This window comes from Ailuropoda melanoleuca, chromosome 1 (assembly GCF_002007445.2).
Source record: "Ailuropoda melanoleuca isolate Jingjing chromosome 1, ASM200744v2, whole genome shotgun sequence".
Taxonomy (NCBI): domain Eukaryota; kingdom Metazoa; phylum Chordata; class Mammalia; order Carnivora; family Ursidae; genus Ailuropoda; species Ailuropoda melanoleuca.
In genome coordinates, this window is record NC_048218.1 from 132,234,617 (window position 1) to 132,246,785 (window position 12,169).

Consider the following 12,169-nt stretch of genomic DNA (forward strand, 5'->3'; position numbering starts at 1 on the left):
CTTCCCTCCTCATTAGCTCTTTTGGAGTAATCGTCTCTGAAATGGTGTTTCTATACATAAATATATGTGTGTTCAATCCTTCACCACTGAAATCACTCAAATTAGTTATCTGCCAATTTATACAGATGACCATGCAGCTGTTAAATGATGCAGATGAGGTAACCATGGACTAGTGCCAAATTCAAACCAATGACTTAGTGGTGAGCAATCCAGTGAACCATGTAACCCTCAATGCATATTTAAAATAAATCAACCAGAAAGCAGGTTGTCAAAATTCCAAAAGATAAATCAGAGAGAAAAGCATTACCTTTTGAAACTGTAGCTATAACATTGATACATGCTATTAACTAATGTCTGAATACCAAGGAAGATCAGGTAATGGGTAACTAGAGATCGACAGCAGCTCTAGTGGCCACAACATGCAAAAGAAACCCAGGACCATGAAAGAAATCATGTCATTTTGAGTCTGATGTAATTATACAATAAAATGACAGAGCTTGATCTAGAAATGTATTTTTACGGGTTACAACAATGCTAACCTTCACTATTATGTGTCTTTTAATATTAAAATCTTAACATTATTTTATTCAATAAAGAAATGCCACGAAAAATTTAAAAGAGTGCTTAATGAATACAGAAGAAAAAGCACAGTTAAACTGAACATGCCATTTTAAACAATTTAAACATTTTAAACAGCTGATTTCCTAGGTGGTACAGATGTTATGAGACATAGAAACAAAACTGTTTGCCTTTTCTACCACACAGATGGAGGAAACCCTAGAAATGTTTGTGTTGGTAATTTTCAAACGAAACAGTTTCTTCCTGCTTCCACAACCTCTTCACCTTGTCATCCTTAAATTAACTTAGAAGAAAATTGATTTTATGGGATAACTTTCCCTTAGTAATTGCTCCCTGGTTTTGTTGACTTTATAGTTAAAAAAAAAAAAAGCTATAAATATGACTAACCTTTGTCTCTTTATTAAGCAGGCGGATAATATTTACACATTTTTACATATTGCTTTTATTAGTATTTTATCTGGTATGTCTCACCAAAAGCAACATATGCTAAAAATTGCAAAGAATAGTGGAAATGAAATGACAGGTCAAATGAAGTGAGTATACAGAGCAATGTGATTTCAAGCCTACCTAGAGATGAGAAGCGGCGAAAGCCAAGGGTCTTGCACGTGCCCCCCTCCCGTATATTATAACTTCCCTTTAACTGCGACACTTAGACATACTGCTTGTTTTCACTTCTGCTGATGGAACGCTAATAACATGTAAGAAAAGGAATCTTAGGTCCTCTCGAGCAATCCTGCATTAGAAGGCAGTGAAATACTCAACTTTAAACTCTCCGCAGGTGTCATAATCTAAAGAAACAACTCAAGCAGGGCTCTCAGCAAGGGAAACACTTCCCTGACTGTGTGCGCTCTGAAGAAAATGTCCAGACTTGAGGACACCAATGTGTAAAAAGTCGACACACAGAACCAAAAGTTATATTTTGCTAAATTTGTAATGCCGAAAATAATGAATCCAGCTTACCGAGATGGGAAGAGATCAGCACGTTAAAGTCATCAGTTTGTTACCGGTGTGGCTCCGCGTGTCTCTCTAGTCTTTTTTCCCAGAAGACCTTAATTTCTACAGCGTCCCAGCGGTGAAATTCTTTCTTCCCGGTCCTCTGAGTTTCTTTGTAAAGGAATCCTCTGCGTCGCAGTGCCGCGGCACCCGGAACCCTGCTCCGCGTCGCTCAATCAAGCACCTCGGAGTGAATGGAAAGCGGCCGGGCACCGGGGGCGAGCGCTCGGGTGTCCGATTACAGCGACGCGGCGCGCGGCTCGGGCTGCCCGGGCGCGCCGCCCAGCCGGCTAGCCTCACCCGCCCAGCACACCCGCCGCATCTCCGCCGCCGCGAGGCCCCACCCAGAGCACGCCCGCGAGAGGGTGGCAGGGAGCCGCGAGGGCGGTCAGCGATCCGCCGGGCGGGCGGGGCCGACCCGAGGACAGGCTACCCGGAGATACAGGAATGCGCTGCTGCAGGCTAGAGCACTAGCTCGCTAACTCTGCTCCTTTCGCGGTCCGCGGTGGAGTGAGCAACTCACAGGGTGCGCTCCGAGGATTTTGTTACCGGCAGCTCTTGGAAGGCGTTCAGGATTTGCTTAGCCGTAAATATCAAAGTGCAAAGCAGTTTTTTGCCAGAAAAGGATCACTGCATCCTTTTAAGGCAAAGAGATGCGTTTGTAAAAGGGCATGAGTCTTATCCTTTTCCTGCAACAGATTTTCTAAAACCGGTGGAGATAAACCAACTATCTCATCGCAGTTTTTCCTTTTAATGGGTGTTGTTTCGCATTGCGTTTCCTTTATATCCCGAAGGCAGTAGTAATTCTGTTGACCTCTCCACATTGACTCATATTCGGAACTCTTCAGGATAGTCTCAAAACATAATTACAAGAAATTATTTCACAATTCTGTGGAAGAAGTCTGTTTGAATTATGCCAACAGATATAAGTTTATAAATCTAGACATTAGGAACATATTTCCAGCACTACTTTCAGGAAAACTTCTTAAACTCTGGAACTGACTTTAATGTTTCAGTGAAAATTATTTCTCTGGATCACAACGGACTAGATATTTGAACAGCAGGACAAATGAGATTTGACCCCCATAAAATGAGCAGGTACTTGTTTAAAAATCGCTGTGGGCTACAACAGCCCGCAGATGTCACTATACAAAGAGAATATGGAATGCGATTTCTCCACCTTGTTCCTCATAATTTTCTTTATGAAATAAAGCAGATCACTAAATTCTTATAAACTGAATCATAGAAAATACTTCTGAGAGTGCAAAATCATTGCTGGTGTGAGACAGTTGAATTAAATCTCAGGTGAGAGGAAGGGAACAGGTGATTAAGACATCTTTCATGTGCCTAAGCACCACCTGTTATGTCCAGTCGACCATAAACCTGTCTTTAACTCTTTCTGTACAGATGAGTTATGAAGGGATGATATCAAATGTAATTTTAAAAGTTCAAAAGAATGAAAATTTGAAAGCTAAAAAATTATATTCCAGGGTGAATATTATCTTCAAATGTCTATGTTTATGAAAGAAATTACTAATTCAATGGCTGGGTTATTTTTAAAAGTTTAATGCTGTTAAACTATTTTTGTGATTAGTGCAATAAAAATGTGAGCAGCTCCTTAAATTTATAATAATGAATTTAACCACAAAACATCTGACAGTTTTAAAGAGCAGATGCAAACATGAGTAAGTACCAAGCACATTTCTCTGAAATACTTCTGAAACTCATCAAGACCTTCCATACTGAGGACTATTATCTTCCTGCTGAAGTCTGAGTTAGCATTTATCAATTAAGGAGGGAGAAGAATAAATTATTAGAAGATTGCTGTGAGCATTCACACAAATTATATCATTGTGAATTTAGAAATGTGTAACCATGAGACACTGATTGATCTGTAAATCCATGTAAGGTAGAATATATTTATACATCTTACCTTTAAGTTTCAGGAAACCAAGATAAAGAAAAGCAGGATGAAATGCATGTCAAATGGTGCTGTTACAAGGAAGTTTACTACCTCTCTCAATTTGCAAAAATCCAAAGGATTAACTCCATGTTTCACACATATTCACAAGGCTTTGGAAACTATGAAAAATAGCTTAGATTTAGTTGCAGTCTATGCAATTTGTGCTGTGATTCCCTCTATCTTGCCTAAATAAACTTCTTTTCAACATATTTAATTGAATGCTATTTGCTTAATACCTAGATATTTAATGGTATTTGCTTAGTACTGAAACATTTACCATTGACCTCCCCTCAAAATAAGTCATGAAGTTACTGATAGGCATCAGCCAAGGCAGATTCAAGCACACGGATGAAATGAGTGCTCATGCTTGCCTGAAACTTGGGCCGCATAGTGAAATTTTAAGAGTGGCAATAGTTGCCCCTAATAAGACTCATCTCTGGCCCCATTTCTCCAAACAACTTAGAAACCTAAAATACCTTAACGAAAATAAGAAACTTTGGTGGCCAGTATCACTTTTCTAGGATGAGTCTTTGATTCTTTCCTGATAGGTGGGAAATAATATGAACTAACTGAGTAAGCTAGTTTGGGAAAGGAGGACACTAAATAGATCCACAGAAGTAATGACAATTCAATTTAGAGGCCACTAATTACAAAGTTTGCCCTCATCAAGGTGTCTTGGGAAAACATCCAAGTTAAAATACTTAGAATTATTTTCATTAAGATATTAAAGAAATGGTGTGACATCTTATACACTGAGGTTTCTCTGCTGTAGCAGCCTTATTTTAATACTTTATATTTTTGGTGATCCTAAAAAAAGCCATTTACCTTAAACTCTTGGACTGATTTTCAGCGATGTACCCAACTATTCCTTATGAGTTGTGCAGCTATGAATTCTCTTGTTTCAAATTTAAAGAAAATAGAGTGTTCTCAGATTTTTCTCCATCATAGAGATGAGCTATATGAATCAACTTTATCTAACAAGAGAATCTCAATCCTCCAGAGATTCAATTTAGCATTCAATTCAATCTCAGCATTTTTTAAAGAGATTGAAAGTTGTCTCTTTATTGTCATAATTAATATTTGTCTCAGGAAAGGACAGACCATATATATTCCAAGCACTTTGTGTATTATATGAACAGCATTCTTTAATTACGTTACTATCTCACAAATGAGAACACTGAAGCTTTGTCCAAAGTCACACATGGATAGTATATATTAGATCAGAAAGAGAAACTCAAGCACAACTGACTCACCGCCTCGGGTCTTGAATATGAACCTGAGCAAGTGTTACACTCCTTTCCTCTGGATCTTCTTCCTCTTCTCAACTTCCATATGCTAGCACTTTAAATTTCCTGAATTGTGTCTTTGTAAGTCTCTACTTCAAATGCTTATTTACTTTGTTTACATCAGCCTTTCTTCTCCTGTGTTACCTTAGCTGCTCTGGGACCAAGCCGGTCAAACAGGTCTGGTCTAGAAATCTGTGTGTGCAATTACCCTCTGCATAGTTGATAGGCTTTAGTATTTCCTTCATTAAAATCATTCTTTATTTTCCAGTAAGATGAGTGTATCTCTATGTTCATTCTTAACACATTGCTAATTTATATCCCTGACCCTTGATCTCTTTCTCTGTTGATAGGTACTAGACTAGGCTTCTTAAACTGTAGGGTCACTGGCATTAAGCAAATAAACAAAACAGTCACAGTGGTCTAATTTGGAGAGGATAAGGGGCCAGAGAAAGAATTTTCATTGTTTTCCTCTTTTTACCTTTGTAATTTTAAGCCAGGTGAACGTATAAGCTCTTAACAAAATTCAAAGTTTAATTCTTCAGCATTTTTAAATACCTTTCAACATCTCAAACATCATAAAGTGCTGTAATTTTCCTATGCAAACAAAAAAAGAGCACACCATCTCTAATGTTTACATATTGCAATATTTCAAATGTAAAAGTAGAATTCTAAAGAATTTCAGTGGCAGAGTCTGTTAGTGATTTTACCTTTTTAATACTTGTACCTGACCAAGTCGTAAGAGTGTTGTGATCTTTCACGCTTTCCTCACGGGTAAAGTGGAAACTCTGTTTTGTCCTTATTGTAATATTTCGTGTGAAACCTCGATGAGGGGAATGTATGTCTTTAAGATGAACCTTACAACTACAGTTGCAAAGTAACCCACCATTATTTAATAGATAATGTTTATTAGGTGAATATATACATGCCTCCACAGTAAGATTTCTTTTAAAAAGGCAGACTGTTTTTATGGACCTCTTGTAACTAAAGCTCTCTTTCTCTTCACCTGGGAGTACAAAACCCTTTCCATATTTATTCTCACAGGAGAGCCAGGAGAGGGCTGTGTAAGTGCCTCTGATTGTCAGATGTGTGTAATGAGGCTCAAAAATAATAACCAGCTGGAGTAATGAATTCAGGACTGTTAGTTACGGCTAATTGACTCCCATCTACAGCCCTTCAACTTGGTCAAAGGCCTTTTCCATGTAATCTTCAGATTTTACCATTTTTCTACTCTTTGTGGACTTTAAATGGTTGACTAGAAAGTAGAGAATTAAATTGTGTAAACAGCAACTGTCACATCCTAGCAGAAGCATTCTCATGATGAAAATCGCATGATAAATTCAGTTGTCTCCTATTACCAGTGATTTCCAGGAGACAGAGCTGTACAGTAAATTTGAAAAGTATCAACTCCTTATTCTACTTACTTATTCTTTTGTTATGATACTTAATGCTTTGAAATTTCAGGTGACTTTAAAGAAGGATATATAATTTTTATTTTTTAACCAACATGACATAAGTTAAAATATGCAACTCTCAGGGTACATTTCAATGAAATAATTTTCTTTGATGGATTGTGTCCATTGCAATGGGCTCACTGAGCTTCAGACCAGAAGTGAAGGGGGGGGTGGTATGTTTGAAAGAGCATGCATTAATTAATAAATATCTTACAAAGAGTACTTCTTTTAGTCTCTAAAAAGTAGATGTAAGTATCTCTATTGTGCGAACAAGAAGGCCAATTCAGAAATTGAGGCACCGTTCCCCTTCCTAGACCCTCCCCTGAGGCAATGAATTCAGATCTGCCTGTTCCAGAGTCCATCTATTTCCTGTTTTTCACTGCTCTTGGTGCATCAATCTAATAGTCCAATAAATAGGAAAGGGGAGTGAAGACCCTCACCTCTTCTAAGCTATTTAGTTCCCAAAGAAGTTTTTCTGTTATTGTTGGATATTTAACACTTCATCTCAGAGATCTGAATGATAAATGCAGACACCCCATCTTCATCATGAAATTCTAGACAGCCTGAGAGCAGAATCACTATCTAATCTTCCTTGGTATCTATTAGAATGCTAGAACTCTGATGATTAATGAACAGATCGGCAGATAGATGGAGGAGGATTTAGGGAATACAGGCAGAAGAGGGAACCAATAATAAGTTGGCTATGTAAAAGACCACACAATCATTAAACAAAAGTTCATGCAAATTCTTTCAACAACCATCCAAGTACTTTTATAGTTATATAAGCTGGTTTTATTCCTTTCAAATATTGAGTTTGTTACTTAGGTAAATTTAGCAAATGCTCATCCAGAAATGAATTTGCACAGTGGAGTCAAGCCTCAGTAACATGAAGTTCAGCGATATCAGGGAAGGTCAAGTCTGGTTTTAAAATTACAAGTCACTGATTACCTGCTATGCCAGTTGTCACAAGGGTTATCGAAAATCTTTTGTGGGTTTACTGAAGGATAAAGTTCCAGCTTATTTTCATGGCTCTTACATTCCCTTTCACTGCTTTGTTGGCATTAATCCCTCAGTCCCTCTTACCCATTCCTTCCTCTGGTACCTTAAACTTCCTAAGTATCAAATGCCTTACCTTACAATTCTCTGATCACACCATGCTTCCTCACACTTCTGTGGTTTTGCATGTGCTATTTTCCTTGTTTTTCCCCATTTCACCCACCTAGTATATTCTTTCTTATTCACTGAAACTTACCTCAAATAAATCTTCTGTGTAGAACATTCCCTTTCTATAATCCTAGGCAAAAGCATCAAGTCCTGGATGTTTTATATATATATATATAGATAGATAGATAGATAGATAACTTTATCGGTTTTGATGTCAAATAAATTTACTTGCATCTCTGATACCCCACCTGCTAACTATATCATTTGGAGTATTGCTTCATTGCCAGTGTTTTGTTATTTGCAAAATGAGAATTATAACAACTACTGTTAGGGTGCTTGGTTAATTAGATGCCATAATGTGTGTTAACACCTACTCCTTCATTTCTGCATGAATTTGTTTATCCCTCTGCCATATCTTTTAATGTTACAGTTGTGTGAACCTTTTGTCCATTGATGCCCAACCTCTACAGAGCAGGACATAGGAATCTCAGATGTTTTGTAGCCAGCAGCAACACCAAGTCTTGTCACATAGTGACTACTGGACAAATGGTCGCTCAATTAATTAAACCAAACTTTTCTTTCAATAATGTTCTGTGGGCCTTAAAAAGCCTAAATAAAATATTTTATTGTCACTTTTGGTGTTGCACTCAAACACATGCAATTTCTTACAGGCTTCTTAAGTAACCATTTTCCAAGGCTCATAACTTTACTCTCAATGGTAATTATGTTGTGTTTTCCCCTTTAGGCCATATTTGAATTTTAATTTGAGTTTGCAAAAACTGTGGGAACATTTGAACTGGCTGATTCTTGATAATCAACTACTATAGAAACAGGTGGTATGCATTAATCTTAAATTTTTTTTAAGTTTTAAAATTAAAATTTGGAAAATATGTTTTGAGTTCTCCATTTAAAATTTAGAACAGGATTCTCCGAAAATCTTGTCACATTAAACATAAAAATAAAAGCAGATTAAAAAGAAGCTAGTAGCAGTAATTCTTGGCATAGAAAGAGAAAAAAAATCTGTTTCCAGAAATTGGATATAATTTTGTTTCTTCTTATGTTTCATTCTAGATTTGTTTCATTCCAGCTTCCTTCTATCAAGGTCTTAATCTGAAGCAACAAGAATATCATCTTTTAAGAAATCAATTTTCTGATTTTATTTTCACATTTTACTCCATCAATCTGTGGATTTCCATCTCCATTTCTTTCTTTATTTTAAGGTACATATAGTTTGAAATAATCTCATATATTAAAAATATGAAGTTAATTAATACATTAATAACAGCATGGTTTATAAAAACTTGCTTTACCAAAGAATTCTTCAGTTTATCCAAAAGATTCCTTTGATCAGCATGTTACCCTAATACATTCAAGTTAAAAAAAATTATACATTGATTTTCAAAAAAATACCTATGATTTAAATGAAAAATTACAGGGGTGCCTGGGTGGCTCAGTTGGTTAAGTGTCTGAATCTTGATTTCGGCTCAGGTCATGATCTCAGGATTGAGTGACTTAGCCCTGCATTGGGCTCTAGGTTGGGCATGGAGCCTGCTTAAGATTCTCTCTCTCTCTCTCCCTCTGCCACCTCCCCCCCTCGCTTGAGCTCTAGTTCTCTCAAATAAATAGATAAATAAATAGTTATAATACATATCATCAATACTAAATATTCATTTTTAAAATGCAATGAAAGAAATTAATACAAAACTTCTAATTATAAGCATATTACTTCAGAAATAAATGGTATATCCTTTGTATTTATCTACAGCAAATCCATATCAACTAGGAAAAAATCATTTGTACTTCATATTTACAGAAAATATGAAAATTTTACAAAAGTAAACCTTATTGAGAAACACTGAGCTGTGACCATAGAATCAAGTGCTATTACTGGATATTTTTTTCCTTGATACCTTAGAAGGCATACAATGCGCACCTGTAACTCCAGAAAATCCACTACATGGGTAAGATTTCTTCTAGAGAACTTCCCTTCTCAATATGAACTATTTCTCCTCCTGATTTTAAAAAGCCCACCCCTCAACTGCCAACATACATGCATATATTTTGAAAAAGTGTTTTATTATAAGTTTTTAGGAATATTCTGACCCTCGGTCTGCAGTGTTTAAGAACAGACACAAAAATTTACTGTAATTCTATTACAACATAGGCATACTAAAGACATAACCTCAATTTTGACAGCACAAATTAGACTTGTGCATCCATTTATTAATGTTGCCATTTGTCTGTGTGTGTATAGAGAGACCAGTGGAAAGGTTTCTACAGTACAACAATCTTCAATATTAGGGAATACTTCATTATTTGAATTCCATTTAATTTAAATCTCTTGAGTGTGTATACTCTTTGATCACAATATATTGTTTCTCCACAGGATTTGTTTTCTTCGTATACCTTATGTATCTCCTGGGGCACATTTTGTTACATGACATATTTATACAGAATATGCATATTTGATTCTTTTTTACTTCCATTTTCATTTAAAACTCTCTAAACCCATTATCATCTGTTGTTTTCATTCTTTTTTTTTCAATTCCTTCTTTATCAGCCTTTTAAAAATTTTATTTAGGATAATGATTTGAGTCAAACCAAAATATGGTGGGAGTATCACAAATTAAACATAAGAAATTACTTTTCATGGAGAAAATAACCTTTAAACAATGAATCATTAAACAAGGTACTGTTAACATTCAGTGGAGCTTTGAATGTGCCATGTTTTAATCTTCTCAGATTTGGAGGGGCAAACAAATGTTCTTTGCTTTAAAAGTTTAACATTTTCCTCATATTTAGACTTGAAAGAAATAATCTGTCCACTCCTCAGTAACCATTTTTAAGCTAAGATATCACAGATTGACAAACTTAAATATAAATCTACTTTCCGGGGTGCCTGGGTGGCTCAGTCGGTTAAGCATCTGCCTTCAGCTCATGTCATGATCTCAGGGTCCTTGGATGGAGTCCAAGTCAGGCTCCTCACTCAGCGGGGAGTCTGCTTTTCCCTCTACCCCTCCCAACCATTTGTGCTTTCTCTCGTTCTGTCTCACTCTTTCAAACAAATAAATAAATAAATAAATAAAATCTTTTTAAAAAAATCTACTTTCCTCAGCCATTGCAACCTGGTGACTAATCAAATCACACTGATGATCCATATTTTATGAACTTGCCAATTTCTACAATAGTTTAACCCAGATAATGTACAGTATAATAGCATTTCTTGAAATGTTTCTTACGTGGTGTTACAAATAAATACAGTCAGCTACCCTGGCACCTACATCTACTGTCTCTTTCCTCTCATACTGTCTACTCCTCACCCTCATCTCTGAGTAAAAAACCCTCATGCCTGCTGCTGAAACATGGAAGCATTTAGGGAATCAAAGTTTCACTTCGTACGATTCCAAAATAGGTTGGAGGTACAGGAAAATACATTATTCCTCATTTCTGATCCTTTCTAACAGAGAGCTGTAATAGTTCAGTTTGCATCTTATTGTCCCAAGGAATTTTTCAAGAACGACTCTGTTAGCATTTACAACTTATATTCTTAGCATATATACTCCTACACCTCAATCAAGATTTGAAAATAATGAAAGCCACGTAAGGAAATAAATCTGAATGAAACATAGGAAAGACAGAATCTTCATCCCTCCCTATCCTTTTTAGGACATCACCATCTAGCCCTGCTACATCCTCTGGGATGTCCTCTCTCTGTGCAGGTCATGGCTACATTGTCTTGACTACAATTTTAGTGGCTTTCTGAATTATATCAGCATCACTCAGGAGGAATTGTGGGTTGAATTGTGTTCCTCAGAAAGATATGCTGAAGTCCTAACCCCTGGTACCTGTGAATGGACCTTACGGAAACAGTCCTTGCAGATAACCAAATTAGGAGGTCATTAGAGTAGGCCTTAATCCAATATGAGTGGTATCTTTAGAAGAAGATGGCCTTGAAAATATGGTGATGGACTGGCATTAAGATTCCACAAACCCAGGAATACCTGGGGCTACCAGAAGCTGGAAGAGAAAAGGATAGATTCCCTCAATGAGGGCTCAAAGGGAGCATGGCACTGCTGATACCATGAATTTGGACTTCTAACCTCAGAACTGTGAGAGAATACATTTCTGATGTTTTAAGCCACCCAGTTTGTGGCACTTTCTGCAGCAGCCCTAGGAACTTAATTCATGTTAATTAATTTTCTTCTCCTGCTGCCTGCACTGTGCTATTTTCTTTCCTCTGGAGCTACTACTTGTTGTAAATTAACATTTTATGAGAACTTGAACAAGTTCTTTATTTTCTCTCAGCTTCGGATTCCTGACTTGCCCAATGTTGTTTCCCTCCCACAGCTGTGTAGCTTAAACCAAATAAAAAGTATGAAATATCTGGCATGTATTAGGAATCATGGATTATTTCCCTGCTTCACTAATTACAAATATTTTATGATTATATATAATTTAAAATTCTCAATTTCATAGTTATTAATGAAAGTTAAGATGTTTCATGTCTTAAAATATTTGATAAAAAATAAAAACACATACTTATGAAAATAACATTGAGACAGGATTAAGGTCAGAGACATAAATATCAACTTATGTTTAGCTTAATATATAAATATATTTATATTGCAAGCAAAGCTATGATATGTATGTGTGATGTGATGATTAATTTTATGTGTCTACTTGGTTGGGCCACAGTACTCAAATATTTGGTCAAACATTATTCTGGATATTTC

At 36.4% G+C, this 12,169-nt stretch overlaps 1 protein-coding gene across 1 annotated transcript in view; it reads right to left on the reverse strand.

The window, feature by feature from the left end:
* The window catches only part of SEMA3C (semaphorin 3C), a 170,130-nt gene extending 167,859 nt beyond the window's left edge, over window positions 1–2,271 (reverse strand). The window contains exon 1 of the mRNA XM_034667071.1: window positions 1,540–2,271. The gene's annotated coding sequence lies outside the window, so the exon portion shown is untranslated. The remainder of the gene's footprint in view (window positions 1–1,539) is intronic.
* Window positions 2,272–12,169: the final 9,898 nt, after the last annotated feature.